The sequence below is a fragment of the Agelaius tricolor genome, unplaced genomic scaffold (assembly GCF_023055355.1).
Source record: "Agelaius tricolor isolate 1412-34295 unplaced genomic scaffold, bAgeTri1.0.p SCAF_27, whole genome shotgun sequence".
Lineage (NCBI taxonomy): Eukaryota > Metazoa > Chordata > Aves > Passeriformes > Icteridae > Agelaius > Agelaius tricolor.
The window spans coordinates 9,101,706-9,120,090 of record NW_027269287.1 but is presented as its reverse complement, the minus strand read 5'-3'; positions in this window follow the sequence as shown (position 1 = coordinate 9,120,090).

The window sequence follows — 18,385 nt, the reverse complement described above, 5'->3', positions numbered from 1 at the left end:
TTAGAAATCTTTCAGTACTCTTCTGAATCTGGATCTTATCCATATATTACAGATGCTTATATTAATGAAAAAGTTTCTCTTCATAGAATCAAGTTATTTTCTCCATATTTCACTTTTGAAGACAGAATAATGCTGAACAATAATTTTGCATACTAATCATAAGTGCTATTTTTCCCTAAATCACACTATGCAGCAGAAATCACTATAAATGTTTTTCATCTTCGACCACAAACTGTAGCAAAATATCCATCTTCTGGGCTGAAATATTGCTTACAAATACTTCTATTGATTTGATTTATTAATTGATATGCAGCAAAAAGCAGACAATAAAGCTGTGAGGTAACTAAAATTCAGAGAAAGTGTGGGAATATTTCACCTTACCATCAACACAAGAAACACTATCCTATACATGTGATCAAGGGAAGAGTGTACAAAATGGTAAATGATCAGCTCCTTAAAAATTACAATTCCAGCTATGGTGTGCAGAATACTTTATTTCTGCTTAAAGGAAAGAGCCAAACTGAGCTGTTCCAAATGTTCTCATCAACTTTTCATTGCTAGTGTGTCCAGTAGTCTGTAGCTCCCCCAGTCATTGATAAAAAATTGCAGTGATTGTATTCTGACATGGACTGTACCACTTTACACTATCAGAAATTTTTCATTTTTGTTATGAAACTAAAAAGGGCTCTTTTTTATGCTGAACCACTGTAGTAACAAACAGACTGTACACAGTACAAATTCTTAAAAGCAGCCACGGCAGCAAGCATAGCAATATGATTTATCCTTCTGCACTAATCTGAACACCTAGACATAATTTATGATGTGGTATCCTGCACAGGTTAATATATTAGAGAACTAAAGCCAAAAGCTCCATGCAATGCCCTAGTAAATTCCTTTGTTGTGTGGATAAGTTAAAATTCGCTAAGCTAATTTTCAAAGAAAGGGTAGAAAGGTATAAAGTGAACACCCATGGATCCAGTGACTAGACAATTGTTGCAATTTCAGTGTTTGTTGGTCAAGACAATAATTGTGGTCTTGATCCATTGGGGCTGGGAGAAACCCGTGAAACACAAAGTTTAGTGGGTTGATGTATGATCAGGCTGGGTGGGAACACCCGAGTACCTCCCCTGGGGTGGGCAGTTCCACACTGTATGATTCAATGCTGTGGGTCGTGGGGCACTTTGAGGGTCCCTTTTCAGGCCTCTGACATCAGCACAGTTGATCCAAATATGCCCACTAGAAGGGACGAACTCCTTCGGGCCAACTGCTAATGTGCCTGTACTTCCAGGGGAAGTTTTCACACGTGAGCCAGTTACATAATGGAGGAGAGTGGCTTGATAACAGCTTGCAACCTCTGGTACTGGGTGTGCTGCCCCTCTGCACCAAGGCACTTGCATTGCATATCTGAAGGAAAGCACCCACTGCTTTTGCAAGTGGCCAAGTGTTTTGAGTCATTAACCATTAACATTCCAGTCTCCCATACTTGCCAATCTCTTGTATATTCAAGCAGAACAACAAATTTGATAAAATTTTCTTGAAGAAATGCTGATATATCAAATTTGATCCTAACTTAATGGAAGGTAGATTGCCACAAATTGTAAATTTTTTGCCTTTGTTGTACCCAACTCCTTATGAATGTTGCTTTTGCATCAAATGATGAAAATACTTGCCCCTATGATCTTATGCAGTTGAATAGCCCAATCTATGTACTAGTATTTTAATTTACCATATGTTTGTCAATATTCTATTCTTTAATTAGAATTAAAGGGATGGCAAATACACAGTTTCTTTCTTAAGAACATTCATGTAAACTGAGCATCCAGAGTTTAAATGATGTAAAAAAAGATGTGGCTAAGCTGACATACAGTAAAAAATTGTAACTCCATCTTCCCCAAAATGCAATGTTGGTCTCAGCTGTCTTCCAGGTGCACCACCAAGATACTTTATCAATCCCTTCCTGGACAGAGAGAAAAATATGAAGACAGGATCTGGGGTTGAGATAAGGACAGGGAGAGGTCAGTCACCAGTTATTGTCATGGGCAAATCAGAATCAGCTTGGGGAAAATAATATTATTTACTGCTAATCAAATCAAATTTGGAAAATAGGAAATATGAATAAGTATTATAGCACCTCTTCCCCATCCCTCCCTTCTTCCTGGACTCAACTTCACCCCCAATTCTCTATTCTTCCCCCACCTTTGCTATAGGGGGACATGGAACAGGAGCTGCAGTCTCTTCATCATGTATTGTCTCTGCCACTGCCTTCTTATTCTCTTGTCCTGACCAAGTGTCAGGTTCCTCCAACAGCACATAGTCTACCATAAACCTCTCTAATGTGAGTCCTTTCCACAAGCCACAGTTCTTCACAAACTTCCTCAGGGATCAGCCCTGCAGCAATAGCCTGATCTAGTGTGGCTCCCCCATGAGACAAGTCCTGCCAGCAAACCTGCTCCTCTGTGGGGTCCTTTCTCCACAGGACCAGAGATCCTGACAGGAGCATGCTCCAGCATGGGCTTCCTGCAGGGTCACATCCTCCTTTAGGCATCCACCTGCTTTAGGGTCCTGTAAGGGCTGTGGATGGATCTCTGCATCCCCGGGGACCCCCATGGACTGCCTCACCATGACTGCAGTGGAATCTCTGCCTCAGCACCTGAAGCACCTCCTGCCACTCATTCTCCACTGACCTTGGTGTCTGAACAGTTCCTTCTCTCACATGTTCTCACTCCTTTTTCAGAGTTGCAGTTGTATGGCTCTGTTTTTCCTGGTTAAGTATTTTATCCCAGTGGTGTTACCTCTGTTGCTGACTGACACAGCTTTGGCCAATGTCTTGGACCCAGCTGGCGCTGGTCCTTTCTGACATGAGGGGATGCTTCTGGCATCTTGGTACAGATGATACCCCTGTACTCTCCCCCATTACCTAAACCATGCACATAAAGCAAATCTACAGAGGTCTTTTCAGCCAGCAGAGACCAATGGGAATTACAATATTGAGAGGACTGACGAGGCTTCTGGAAAGAGACATGAATAAAAACCTAGTAGTTGCCAATTTCCTGTAAATAGGTTTAACTTTTGGGAATTAGAAAAGAAGTTATAATGCAAAAACCTAATATCTGTAGGAATCCATGTCGGTCTAAATATTGGAATGTTGGGAAGAAAATAAGTGAAATAGATGTCATCCTTAGGAGCTTAGTTTACCCAAGCATTTCTTGTGTGGGCATTTGCTGCTGAATAGGTGGATGTGAGATAGCTGATAAACTAAATCAGTGAAGCACTAGACCTCAATGTCTGAACCCTGCTGAGAGGTGAAAAGTGCCAGCTTGGACATATTTAACATAGTAATGCAAATGGATGTTTTCTAGACAGAAACACAATCGAGCCTGTACACCTTGAAGTGGAAGTTCATAACTCTCTCCTTGGCAGCATCAGCAAAACACAGATTTTTGAACATCCTTAAAATTTTGAAATTATGTCTTTTTCTGGTAATATTATATTAGATATAATATTATGTTATAAGACAAAGATATTGGCTCCCACAGAACAATGAAACAACTTGATTCTTAGCTAAATGGCTACCTATCTATGACTTCTTGTCTGTGTTTTTTTCTTTTGGACCTAAAATTATCCAAGATTACTTTAAGGAAGACTGTTAGCAAAAATTTTCTGTCCATAAATGAACATTTAAAAGAAGATATTTATGAACTGTTTTGAATTGATTATAAATGCTTTTTTACCTGTACCTGAGGCCTACTTTAAAAAAAAAACATACATCATACTCAGTGCCTTCATTAGTGAGTTCTCTTTTCTTTTAATATGCTGAAGAATGAATTTGTATTCTATTTCCGAAAATGTGCTTACAATATTAAAGATGTAGACCAAAAGCTGAAACTTGCAGAGGAACTACAAAATACATCTGGTTTTCATGTCAAGCTACTGTGGTTCTCATGAATGTGCTACTAAGTGATACTCAAAAGATTTCTTGCAAGCAAATTCAAATGAAGATTATGAATTTTCTGTTGCGTCTTCAAGGTCATCAGCATCTTTTTCTGCTGGTTTTCTTTGGAAGTGGCAGTTTTGTCATATGGTTCATTTTGTCATATGGTTAATTTTTCCAGCCAGAAATCATCTTTAGTAGTGTGAGAGGGAAGGAGTCTCCAAGGACAAGCACAACACCTTTCCATCCATGTGTATACACAAGCTCCTGGAAACCATGCTCAGTGACTGACATCTTCTTCTGCTTACTATGGTATCTTGTCAAAAGTGATGGAAAACTATTGTGTGGTTTTATTTAATTCCCTTTGAAAATCTAATTTTGCCTTTAAATTGTAAGTAGCACAGTCAACTGGGAATATCCCATCTAATGTAGTTACAGCTCAACCTGAGAGCAATGACTGTGACTTGTAAGGTAAACTGAATGGCAAGGGTGACAAAAGTGAGATTTCCATCAGTTTACTATTGCCTCAATTTTCACAATGACTACATGAGAAAGGCTTTTATTTTTGGCCTTTAAGAATATCAAAGATCCTTGTTTCTTATAGAAAGAAATATGAAATATGTTTTAATATTTAATATATTTTTGGAAAATATTTTTATGTCATTTCATGTCAAAGACATTTTCATTTTGGTGGTGATACAGTGTTGTTTCATGAAAGAGTAATGTTGGCATGTCTCTTTTTTTGGATTATGATAGGTGAAATAGTGGTGTTTCATGTGTGATAGGTGCAAATAAAAAAGTGGGCTTGTTTTGAAAATTAGGGCACTGATACTTTAAAATGTAATTATTGTTCTGTCCAATTATTTCAGGAGTTCCTTGCTTTGGCCAATATTTCTTTATTATGGAAATACATTTCTGTCAAAATATTTGGTATTTGACAGCCAGAATAAAAAGGACAATGTATCATTTCCCTCTCAAACTTTCACTGAGGTACAGTTATTTCAACATATATCTTTATTTTAAACAGCAGATTTATACCTAATATTGTGGTATTCCTTCAGTACCTAGCCATTAAATAATGTTTGTGGCCTAACTAATATTGGGATAACCATGAAAAAGGAAGTAGGAGCACTTTTGTTCTTTTTAAGGCAACTTCTAGGACTGTGGTAACCTAAAACAAAGAAAAATTTACCTCTGAAAAAGAAGACAGACAATTTCAAGATACTGTGCCTGGTAAAGGGAAGTTTAATGGCAGTCCATAACATTCACACTTTAAAAAGAAATTTAATTTTCTGTGTCCTCAAATCAAGGCCAAAAGTTAGAGGTTCTGGCTTGGAAAATTGAGTTTTTTCCAACAGTTAAAAACACCTTATCCCTTGAAATACAATGAGATTCTGATTTGCCTTCAAATAGCAAGATTTACCTTCAATTCAGTGCAGAAAACAGTATGGTCAGAAAAATTCCAGGCAGAGGAAACAAGACCAATCCTACAGGACAGTCCCTAGAAGTTCTGAGACTTGCAGGCATTATAAGATCTTTCTCATATGGAGTATGGGCCATTAATTCGGGAAATTTATTAAAATTTAAGAAATCTGTACTTCCTGGCTCCTAAAGGAAAAGTAAAGAAACCATGAGATTTCTATATACTGCTTTAAATATGGTTGAAGTACTGTGGGGCAATAATAGGGAATCAGAGAGCAATAGCAATGTGAGTACTCCTTGTTTCCACATGACTTAGAATCTTTCTGCTGCTTCTGAAAAAACATTGGTATAAAAAAAAACATTGTGGGGATACTTTATTTACATTAAACACTCTGGTGTAGACAAACTTTTTCTGATAAACACATCTCAATAACCAGTCCCTAAAGCTCCTGTAACAAGTATTAGCAAAGGTGCTGCTTTCATTTGAATCCATGCATTTGGGGACTACACTGGCTAATAATGGCCCATGATGTACTGTGGACTAGGTCAAAGGCATCCCCAACACTTCTTTCAGCCTGAACTCAATGAGAAAGAATTTAGCTTCAGCTATCACCCAAGACTGGTTAAACTCTTTCTCTGTTTGCAGACAGGGGAAGCAAGAGACAGGCACTGGACAAGCCACAGCATTTTCACCAAAGTCATGCTTGGAAACCATTGAAAATGAAAATGCCTCACCTGTGATTTTCCTCTGTGCTTGTGACAATAGGACCTTGTATACAAATAATAAAAGCCATAAAACTAAGTAAAATTAATGGAACTTCTTCAAGACATGGCAATTTTCAGGATTATAATACTGGATGGCTTCTTGGGAAATGACAAAAAAAACACTTGCAGAATTGGGTTGTCAGGAAGCCAATGCACTTAGGATGCAGGGATTTAGTTACATGTGCAATTAGAGCAGTTAGTCACAGCAAATTTGTCATAAGTCAAGTTATGAGTCAAGTTATGTACTGGAGTAGTACAACTATATTAAGTTCTTCATGTATATTCTGCAAGTAATTTCTGGCTACTGAGAAAGGAATGGTGCTAGTAATTGAAAGATTACATTATCATTTGTTATTATTCTTGACTGTCCTCCTGTTCTGTTCACTGGAATGCAAATGAAAAAGTAATATATAAATCAATTAAAGTAAAAAGGATACAATGCCTAGCAAAATGTGTAAATACAAACAAAATTGATGTATTTGGAAAGGCTATACAGTTTATAAAAATCAAGAAACATATTACTGTTCAGATGCAGTAGAAAACATATTAAATACTGCCAGAAATGTGAATTAAGTCAGGAAATTTGCTCTAATTTTAAAGTTGTGATTTTAACATTAAGAGCTGGCATCCTAGAGCTACACTGAAAGCATCATTGCAACAGTAGACTCAAAACAGGAGAGTGAAAGCTGGAGTCCCAAGAAATATAGTTAGTATTTGTCAATAAGGATGTCCTGTTCTTTTTATGAACTGCCTTAGATCCTTAGGAAAGACCTATTCTATAACATAAGAATTTTTTATTTGAGTTATTATGTTAATATCAAGGGACATGCCTAGGAAATAAATATACAAACAAGTGGTATATGCTTGTTCTGATACTGTCCCAACGCTAAGAGATCGACTTTGCCGTAGTCCTTAATTTCCATCTTGCCTGAGAAAAAATGGTTACCAGATAGCACATGGCTATTTTTACATATTGCATGGCAAGATTCCAGCTGAAAATTATGACATTACAGCAACAGTCTATGTTTTGTGTTATGAATATTTGACACTTTGCTTAGTAATCACTCTGTAGAAGTGATTTCTTCTCCTGCTGTCTTTACTCCTCTGCCTTTCTCTTCTCTCTTCCCCACTTTGCCTCTATCATGTTCAGCTGAGATAGAAACACAATTCAGGAAACTATCTGAGAAAGCAATAACTTTTTATGGAATCTTTACTTAAGATAGGAAAACGAGACAACTTGCAACTAAAAATCTCTTCCATTAAACACTTCTTACTTCCAAAAATTGTGTAATTTCTGGATTTTTACTTTTCATTTCTGTTTTGATGTCTTAGACTCCATCAAGGGTAAGTAAGGAGAAATTGTCTCATTCACTGAACATGAGAAGAGGCATGTACTTCAGTAGTGAACTTGCTGCTTATACTTTCAGATCTGTCATATGACAACTATATTACAGGATTCACTCACCTATTTTATTAGCTATTTTTCTTTAAAACCTCCCAGGACGACTGTGTGAGAGAGGGAGAATCAGAAAGCATAGGTAATTGTAATTACAGCAACTTTGTACTGTTTTGTAGACGTAATAAATCTGAAATTGCAATGTAACACTGGAGCCCAGATGAGCCTTAAAGAATACTGGAATTCAGAGCCATACCTTGTTAATGAGCCAACTCACATGCATTGAAACAGGGAAAATATTACAATACTATTTTATTTCAAGTATCTCTCTAAAGACACTCTCCTAAAGATCATGTAGTTTACCTTGAATTTCTTAGAATCCTGCCTCTGTTATTCATTTAACATTCTTCAAAACATATTTTTAAGGAAATACGTCCACAAAAGCAAAAGATATGTTTGTATATGCAGCATAAGCAATAAAGGGGAGAGGGAGCATAACAAGAAAATGGAAAGTAAGTATTCTTTAGGATAGATGCTATAGAATGGCATTTTTGTAATTGTCACTCATGTTTCATATATTTTTGTCAGTTTGTTTCTCAGTTTCAACAATAAAAAAAAAATTGCTATGTGGCTTAAATGAGAAGTAGTTCCTTGTGAATATAGAAAGACTTCAAAAAGTCAAAAGCTGTGCATTTAGGAACTCTCCCTAAACAATGTGAATGGGAATCATGCACAATTTGACACTGTTGCTTCTCTATTTGTTTGCCTTTAGTACATATTTTCAGCTAATTACTCATGTAGAGTATCCTTTGCTATTCCCCACCCCAAATAAATTAACAATTTACTTTCTGGAATGAAATGCTGTAACTTTCTCTGAATTAATTGTGCAAAGCAAAGTGAAACATGAAAGAAAGTAGCATTTGAAGATAGCTTACTTATACTTTATTCCAAAAAAAATTCAAAGGAGCAAAGTTCCACACTTCTCTTAACTTTCTGGTATTTTGGGAGGCTGGGAGAGCAGATCAGGAACAGAACATCATCATCCAGTAGCAGATTGCCTGTGCCCAATCCAGTTTGTAAATGCATTGGCCAGACACAGAGAATAATTCTGAGAGGAATAGGGATCTCTAGTTCTATTTCTTACAGAAAGCAGGAAAAAGCAAGTTCCAGAATGAGACAATCTTTTCAAAAGGAAAAAAATCAGAAGAATAATAGGAAGAGGCTGTGCAGTCAAATTCCTCTTCTCGTTAAAACCAGCCAAACAAAAAAAACCCCTGATGTCTGTATAAATTGAAGCTCCAATGCAAGAATCTGCAGAAAAGGGAGAGCTTTATTAAGTACCTAATAAGAATAAGATGAAATAATAGGCAATATATAATGACAGAACAATGATTCTAAATCCTTGCCCTAATGAAAATTTTAAATTAAAAGCATTTACACATGCTAGACATCTCATGTCAATGGACTCTGTTTTGCCTTTAATGATTGATCTCATTACAGCTGAACGTGGCTTTAATCCCCTTGTCGCCTGCACTGAATTTGAAGATTAGCATTCTGAGAGACTGAGTCATCAGGTTATTCTGAACAAGTTGCAATCATTGACTTTGAGACAAGTTCTGATCAGTGCAATACAAGGTTAAGATAATACTTGCTCTTCTTGACATTTTGCCTCCCATTCTCGGTTAGGGAGACAATCAGCTGTCTGTGAAAGATTTCACAAGTGAAGGTGTTTTAAAGTATTTTCTAAAACCAAATTAATGGCACAAAATAATGGGGAACCAACCTATTATAAGGCCTAATTTAAACATATTTTGCCAAATTGAAGTGTAGCCTTTCACCTGCAGGGCTGAACATCCTATCCACATTTGTCTTTTCATTTAATTTCTGCAGAACAGCTTAGTCTTGCACTTTCAAAGCAGAAATCATGTAAGCCTGATACCAGGCCACAAATCTTCTCTGGTAGCATGCTACCTTGCTGGAGAGCTGTGGAGGAAGTTCATGTTGTTTTCATTTTCAAGGTGAGAGACTTAAATAGTCATGGTTAATACAGTATCTTTGCTTACCAAGATTTGTTTCCCAATTCAAGGGCTGTTCCTCATGCTGGTGTTTGAAAGTTGAATTTACTTTTATACCTTAATATTAAGAAATTGCTTTCAGGAAAAGCTATCATCTCTTGTCTTTGTTGCACTCAACATATTTCACAAGATGCTGATTTCTTCTGAGCATTGTTTCTTGTTGCATTTGCATCCTGATCCTTTGCCAGAAAGGTTTTGCAGGCTCCAATATTTTTAATTTTTGGTTTTTTAGTTGATGCCCCTGTTCTCTGTATAGTTAATTGGTTGATTTCTCTCCTGGAAAAGACCTCCCATGTTTTTGGTTCCTTTCTTAGGTACCAATAAAAGATTTATTGCTATCTCTGTTTTTCAATAAGTATCATAACTGCATACCTATATGCTGCCTATACATATATTCAGATAACTGTGCAAACTATTTCCTTATACTTTCTTAGCAGGTGTAAGTAACCAGCTATTATCCAAAAAGAAACCTCTTGAAAATAAAAACTTTGCTAATGACAAGTTTTATATAGGAATATGAATCTACTGCTCTATAGAATTATACAAGAACATTACATATGATAATGTTAAAATGTAAAGAAAAGATTATGCTCCATATAAATGTGTTTTCAAAACTAGTAATGGATACATTATTAGATAAAATATCAAAGACAAATTTGAATCAAAATGTAATTTTACTGCAAATTAACTTCTTCAAAGCTTCAGTTGTTCTCTGTTTTTCACATTCTTGAGGGGTTTTTTTAGTCTGATATCCAGCATTGGAAATTAGAAGACTAAATGAAGAGCTATGTACTGGCAATAATACCCTTATTTTACAGATTTTTCTTCTCCAGAATTGAAAGATTATTAACATTGTTTTAAAAGTTATTGAAGAGAAGAAAAAAAAAACTAGATAAAAAGAAAGAATGCATTCTGCATGAAAAACTCAATAGAAAACAGTAGTGCAATATACACACAATTCATTTTATGTGCTCTATCTCTCAAGGATTTCTTATTGCAAAAACTTTTTTGACAATGAAAGTAATTTCAAAGCTCTTAACAGGAAAACACTGCTTTAAAAATATTTTCTGAAGGTATTGAAAAATCTTTGAAACTTCTAAAATATTTGCTCGTCATTGTTTTAGGGTTTGTTCAAATAATTTCCTAGATTAGAACTAGATATTAATTACATTTTTAAAAAAGGTGAACTAGTTTTAAAAAATAAGATTTTTAAAAATCAAACAAAATTCTTTATATTGTTTTCACTTATAAATTTCAGATCTTCAGATGTTCACTTATAATTTTCAGCTGAACTGGAAGGGATTTTTAGGAAAATCTTACATAGCAGAAATACTGACTCCTTTATATCATACATCTGACTTTTTGCTGTGAGGATGCTCATAATGTTAAATTCACACTGACACTGTTTCTGTGTCATAGTTGTCTATAACTGACTCAATTGTCATCATCAAATCTGACAGTTGTAGCTGAGTGAGATACATCAGATATTTAAACAGAAAATCTTGACTTCTAGTAACAGAAGCATTTAAAGTTGTCTTGCATATGAAGCAGAACAGGACTTTTATGACAAAACCTCTTATCTTTTTCTCTTAAACAGACAGGAAGAGAACTTCTATCAGGAAAAGCTCTATATGATTTGGTGAGGCATTATGTCTCAATATGCATAAACCTGTTATGGAGCACTGTGTGTGTGTGTGTGTGTGCCTTTATATTCCACTCAAAACTGCAGTGGGATTTCTATTGCTGTCAAGTGTTATCACATATACTGAAATGAATTAACTTTGTGGCAGAAACCTGGGCAGAGAACTACTCTCATTTTAATATATTTACTGCTAATTGTTAATTTCTCAGTTGCTCTTTCCCTCTCTGAAATCTGCTGTCCCTAGGAAAGTAGGAAAGATTGTTTAAGTCCTCATGTCCCTGCTGGTGCAAATGTGGGTGCTTCAGCTTAAAGGGCAGCATATAGAAAACCCACTTTATTGTAAGCCGAGTCTATCAAATTTTCATTTTTTGCTTTTCTAGGATTGAGGATGGAACAACTTATGAAACAAACATCATCAGTAAATCATACAAGATGTACCCCTAAAAAGCTAAGTAATTCATGAGTGTAATGAGGAGTGAGTTGTTTCTTATAACCTGACCTGAAACGGGTCTGGACACTGCCTACAAAGACATGCAAACACATGCAGGCTGAAATTGTATGTGATTCTCATAATTTCCACTTCTCTTTACACATCAGCATGGACAAGGTCTCTGTAAGCATCTGTGTGTCTCTATGCAACTCTATGTGCATAAAATTACGGGTGTATGTGTATAAAATGTAGGTATACCTTTTTTGTTTTCACTGGTTAGATTGACAATAATATTTTCTCTACTTTGCTTAAGGCTCTATACATTCACAAGTCTAACTGGAAAAGAATTACTGATTCTTTATTAGTTTAATTCAGATTTTTACTTTCATATTCAGTTTTCTTTTTTTTTTTAAAGCAGGCCAATCCTTAACACCTATTTTCTTGCCCTCAGTTCTTCAGGCAGTCCAAGTAAACAGCTATTCTTTTTTGTTACTTGAAATATGACATGGACAAAGATGTTGTTACTATTAGGGCAGCTAGGTGAAATCCCCAGTGATCTGAACGAGGGAACCATCACATTTCTTTTTGAAAGAGGTAAAAAGAAGGACGATAGAAACACTGACCAATCAGCCTCCCCTCTGTGGCCATTACAGTCATGAAAGAGATCTTGCTGGAAGATATGTCAATGCATTTGAAAGACTGGAGATAGCCAGCATGGCTTCACCACAGGCCAATTGTGCCTCACTAACCAGGTAACCTTTTATCTTGGAGGACAACTGAACTCCTACAGATATCTTCTACCTGGGCTTCTGCTAGGCCTTGGACATGGTCCCTGCCTCTGAACTGCAGAGATTTGTGATTGATGGATGGCCACATCCAAATATCTTATATCTTAACTAAATATCCATATCTTACAACAGGAATCAGTAAGGACTGGTGTCACTCAGGGGTCCATACTGGAACTAATAAATATTTTTATATAACCTGATCAATGACACAGAAAATTATATTGAATGCATGTTCAGCGAGTTTGTGGATGGGCATCAAGCTGTGTGGTGTAGTTGATACACTGGAGAGAAAGGATGCCCTCCAGAGGGACCTTGAAATGTCTAAGAAGTGGGCCCACATGACCCTCCTAAAGCTCAGCAAAGCCAATTTCAAGGTCCTGTGCCTAAGTGAGGTCAGTCTCCAATATCAGTGGAGGGTCTGTGATGACTGGATTGAGAAGAGTCCTGTGGGGAAAGGCCCGGTGATATTGTTAGAGGAAAAACTAGATGTAAGCCAGCATTCAATGCTTGTGGCCCAGAAAGCTGCAGTATCCCATATAGATTTGATAGGTTTTATAACAAATTAAAGACATTTTAATGTTGCACTTAAAAACAAAATGGAAAATTTTATTCTAATTCTTTCATATAATCCATGTCTTTCCAGTGTGAGAACAGTCCTTAGAGAGTTTGCATTAGTATGCTATCTTGCTCTAGAATGTATTCAACAGTGAGGAAAGAGATGGCTCTGCTACATCTTAAAGCAGTAGATGAAAAATGTGGTCCTCATTAGAAGCAAAAGCCTAAAAATCCAGCTGGATCATTGGGACTACAACAGGTATTCAACATAGAGGAAGGCTGTACTTATTGAAAACAATGAAGCAAAATGTAAGTGCTATAACCAGCTTTAAATATTTTATACTGTCTGGAAAGTGTTAGCTATCCCTGAGTTAGGGCTATTTAACACACTGTCAGCAGCCAGTGTGTTTGCACCTGCAGCCACTGATTCTGGCATGGCCTCATTCTTGCCACATGGGTAGGTATGAGATGGCTCAAAGCCTCTAAGGAAGACTGATCTAGAACTGCTTGAATGCTGTTTTGCATCAGCAATATGCTTGCAATTTCCCTCTCTTTCAGCTATTGATTGTTATGTATTCAGTATTCATGGGTGAGTGCATGCTGGAAGCGAAGTAATTGATGATTACAAGCGAAGAATTTGATGCCTTGAGAGGCTATACAGGGTTAAAGGAATAAAGTAGGTATTTATTATAGGGGTACACCTCAGGCAGTACAAGAGTCTGGCCATGGCTCTGACCAAGATGGACAGTGAGTCACAAGTTTTCACACTTTTATGAGTTTTGGTGCATTTACACATTGGGGTGAAGTGTCCAATTACAGCTTCAGGTTATGAAGTCCCATCCTCCCAGATTGCTCTCCTCGGTTCCCTGTTGTTTATACTTTTTGGGACTGAAGCTTCAACAGTGTCCTTGGTTCTCAGGCTGGAAAAGGATTGTTTTGTCTGACTAAACTGTGAGAACTCTATATGAAGTTCATAGTTATATACTAATGCAGTACAGAATCTGGAAAATATGAAAGCTAAAACTTAAGGCATCATATTGCTGTTTCATTTCTATGCTTTTGGTCTCTTTTTCTCCTCCCCGTGTACTTTCAATTATAGTTTGTTTTTTTTTTTTTTAATTTTTAGTAACTTTTTTTTAATTTCACATGAATCACAGGCTTCCATTTTCACTTTTGTTTGCCTTGTTTTTTCTTTTTTTACACACTCTAATGTAAGGCCTGCCTTGCCATGTTTTCTTCAGCTGGAAAAATTAATCACAGCCATTTTGACAATGTATTTCTAATCCCACTGGCTCTCTTTCACCCTTCTTCACAGCAAGTATTTTGATTATTTTGTCAGAGGATGTTAAGGATTTGCTAAGGACAGTTTTTTGTGAATGTTTAATCTTTAGTTGGCAGCATTTTGATAAAATATCTGGTGGAGAGATACACTGTTACACTGGAATTCAATATGTGGTTTACTCTAGAAGGTAATACTTACCTTTCTTCAGATTTCTTAGGGTAATTAAGACATGTATGTCCTCCTCTTATCAGAGGAAAATTTTTGTTTTGCTTAACAAGATTACTGAATTATATGAAGTTCTGACTCTCATTAGTGTCAGTCCAAAATACTGTTTAATGATATTCTTGTTTGCCTATATTCTTGTGGGTTTAGTTTATGTCGTTGTTCCAGAAGATTTCTAATCCCATAACTATAAATTAGTTTGTTTTGGTCTGCCTTTTTCTAGAGCACAGGAGGTTAAGGTCTTCTGTTAAATCTGTGTGGAAATATAAAGTCCTCGTAGTTATCTGGTTTATCCCTTTGCTTTATGCAATCACCTGAAATGGGAAAAAATACAATATTATTACATAGTAGATTTTCAAAGTTTTGAGAAAGGTAAAATATATGCCGAGAGAAAAGATGGCCCCAAATCATTATATATGAGTCTGAAACAAGAGTGAAAGTCATGGTATAAGTTTTTGTTAATTTGAAAAATTTTATTTCAGAGAGAAGTGCTGTAGACAAAATCTGTAACCATATAGAAGCAGACATGCTTTGTTGGTCTCCTGCCTCTCAAGAAAGATGTCATGAACAGATGGTCTGGAAGAACAACAGAAAAAAAAATGCTGAAGTAGGACAGAATAAAAGCAGTGGGCTGTACAGATTTGTGAGTAAAATTAACTGGTACTGATTTACTAAGCAGAACACTTCATATAGGATCACAGAATCATAGAATCATTTCGGTTGGAATAGACCTCTACTGCCATTGGGTCCAACCATTAACCTCACACTGCCATGTGAATTGGAGGGGACACAGCCAGGAAAGCTGGCCCAAACTGAACGATGTCATGTATATGTCTTCTCAGGAATAAAACAAAAAACAAAAAACAAACAAACAAAAAACCAACAAAAAACAAAAAAAAAAACCAAACAAAAAAAACCCCACAGAAAACTTAAGAGAAAGAAGGGTGAAGACACACTAATTTGTTATTAACAGTGTTTGTCTTCTAACATCCGCTTCCCAGGAAGTGGGCACCTGCTGATGGAAAGTAGAAAGTAGAGAATAAATATTTTGTTTTCTTTTGCTTCTGCATGTGGCCTTTGCTTTTGCTTTAATAAATTGTTTTAATTTTGACCCACAAGGCTTTTTCTGTCATTGTTTCTCCCCTCTATACTGCTAAGAAAAGGAGTAACAATACAGCTTGTGGGCACCAACCAAAGTCAATCCACCACAGAATTCAGTTATGTGGTAATTTCTGAGTCAATGGAAAACAGTGTGGAGTCACAAAAGAACAATCCTTTTTTTTGTTATTACTTGAGCTTGTGAGATGTTTATTTTGTCCCTTGTTGATCAGCTCATTGACCTCTAACTTCAGAGGGAAGTAAACAAGGTACAACCTCGTGGTCTGACATCACTTTTGTTTACCTCAGTGACCACTCACATCAGGGAACCAAATGGAGGTCAAGAAATTCTGCCCTCGATCACTGGGGAGGTGAAGCACTTTCCACTACAGAAAGCAGAGGCAAATCTATTTAAACACAAACAAAATGTAATTACATATCTGGTAATCAGTGTTGGTGCAGGTGTTGCTGGCATAAGATTCAAGCAGATTAATTATTTACACAGATTATGTCTATGATTTGCAGTGGACTTATGGGAGGCTTCCTGGCAAGGATTGAAGGAGGTTTGTTTGTGATTAACTTAAAAGCAAGGATAAAGCAATGCTATTATTAAGTAAATACTGTAGTCTGAATCAACATTTACTAGCTGCTTGGTAAGTCTTGCATGCTGATTGCCTTCAGCAGGCAGCCTGAAGACAAGGCAAAAGTATGGGCAGCAGTAAGGGGCAAGAGAGGAATGCTGTGAGTATGCTCAAATTCTGTGTTTGTGTTTTTGTACACTGCCAAAGAATGACTGTCTAGCAGCAAGAGAGTGGGAATGAATTAGAATTCTCTAAACACTGAGATTCTGTTGCCATAATGTGCTTATAGGTATTATAGTGGAAGTGAGTATCTGGAGGCAGATTGAAAGACTTGACCTAATGCCCTTATCTCTCAGTCCTCCAACTCCAATCTAGTGAACATATACCCATAATTATTTCTCAAATAGTTTTTATCTAATTTTAAAGTGGATAATTTATAGAACTTGTATTAAAATGCTGTAAGTTTTACTAAAATGTTCAGCATTAGGAGGGCTTTGACCAGAATATATTTCCTCACTATGCTAGAAAGTCATACATATTTATAACATTAAAAACTCTTCAGTTGCTTTAATAATGTTTTGTTCCACAGATCTGAATACTAATGTTAATATATCTGCTGCATGTATTAGAAGGCTGTGCACAGAATAACATTTTATACTTTCAATTTTTTTTTATTTTTCAGATTTTCATTTATTTACCTTCAAAATTTGTTTCATGATAAAAAACACATTGTAAGCAAGAAATAAAGACTTTGGAAAGAAAACTAATATTTCCTAATAGCTCTGTTGGGCCCCAGCCTGGCAGCACAGAACATTTAGAGTTGAATCATAGACTCATTTAGGTGTGAAAGGACCTCTAAGATCACAGAGTTCAAATGTAAACCAAGCACTGTCAATTCCAGTACTAAACCATGTCATTAAGTGCTACATCTACACAACTTACAAATGCCTCCAGGGATGGGTGCCTCAGCTACTTGCCTGGGAAGCCTTTTCCAATGCCTGACAAACTTTCAACCAAGAAACTTTTGTCTATTATCCAATCTCAACTTCACCTGATTCAACCTGGGGCCATTTCTTCTTGTCCTTGTTATCTGGGAGATGAGGCCAACCTCCTGACTGCCACAGCCTCCATTCAGGCAGTTGTAGAGAGCAGTAAGGTTTCCCCATGAGGCGCCTCTCCAGGCTAAGCAGTCCTGGCTCCCTCAGCCACTCCTTAGAAGACTTGTGCTCCATAACCTTCAGCTTCATGGGTGCGCTGCAGTTTGCTGCAAGTCTGACTGCTGACAGCTGAAGGTGCTCTGCACCACACAGGAGCCAGCCTTTGGGAGTGTGTGGGCATTGGGAACACCAATGCTCTCACCTGGGATGGATGTCCCTTCCTGTAGCAGCAGGCTTGGAAGTGGATGCCATTTAAAGGTCTATTCCAACACAAACTATTCTATGATTCTGTACTTCTATTAATGTAGCCACGGAAATAACTAAGCAGAGATAAATTTTTCAAAATGCTGATTTTCATATCCTTGGTCCATCTGGTGTACAGAAACAACAAAAACCAAGGCTTCTCCTGAGAAGAAAAGAGCTGGAAAACAAAAAAAGTAAAACAACAACGGAACTGTGTCAAGTTAAGCATCTGGGAGAGCATCTCCTTGGTATTCTTATCATGCCAGCTACTTCAGCCCAGGAGGGGGTAGGGTTTTACCTCCTGAGGGAGTGCCTGGGGAAAGTGATTACAGAAGCAAAATTGTACTGTGACTGGGGAGGGGTAGTTATGCTAAAGCTGCATTTGGAAAATATCACAGGAGTACGTTTACTACCAATAAGTTCAGACCTCATCTCATCAATGAAAAAAAAATATTGCAGCACAACTCTTCTGCTGTTCATAGTTGAGACAATGGATAATGTTCTATTTTCTTAGCTTCCCTAAAATGCTCTAGTCAAATAAGAGTGCAGTAGCCCAAGATCCATAACATAGCTGCATAAAGTTTGGGCCAGCAGATAACAGCATAGACATGAAAATGTCTAATGGAGAAGAGAGCAGGCATATGCTTCATTTCTTCAGTGACAGAAACCCATTAAATTCTAGGTTTAAAGTGCACACACAAAAAACTGCCTTGCAGTAAATTTGGAAACACTGTCCGCAGGCAGAAGCTTCAGAAAATCCTGATTCAAATATAATTTCATTATTGTGTCAGAATGGTT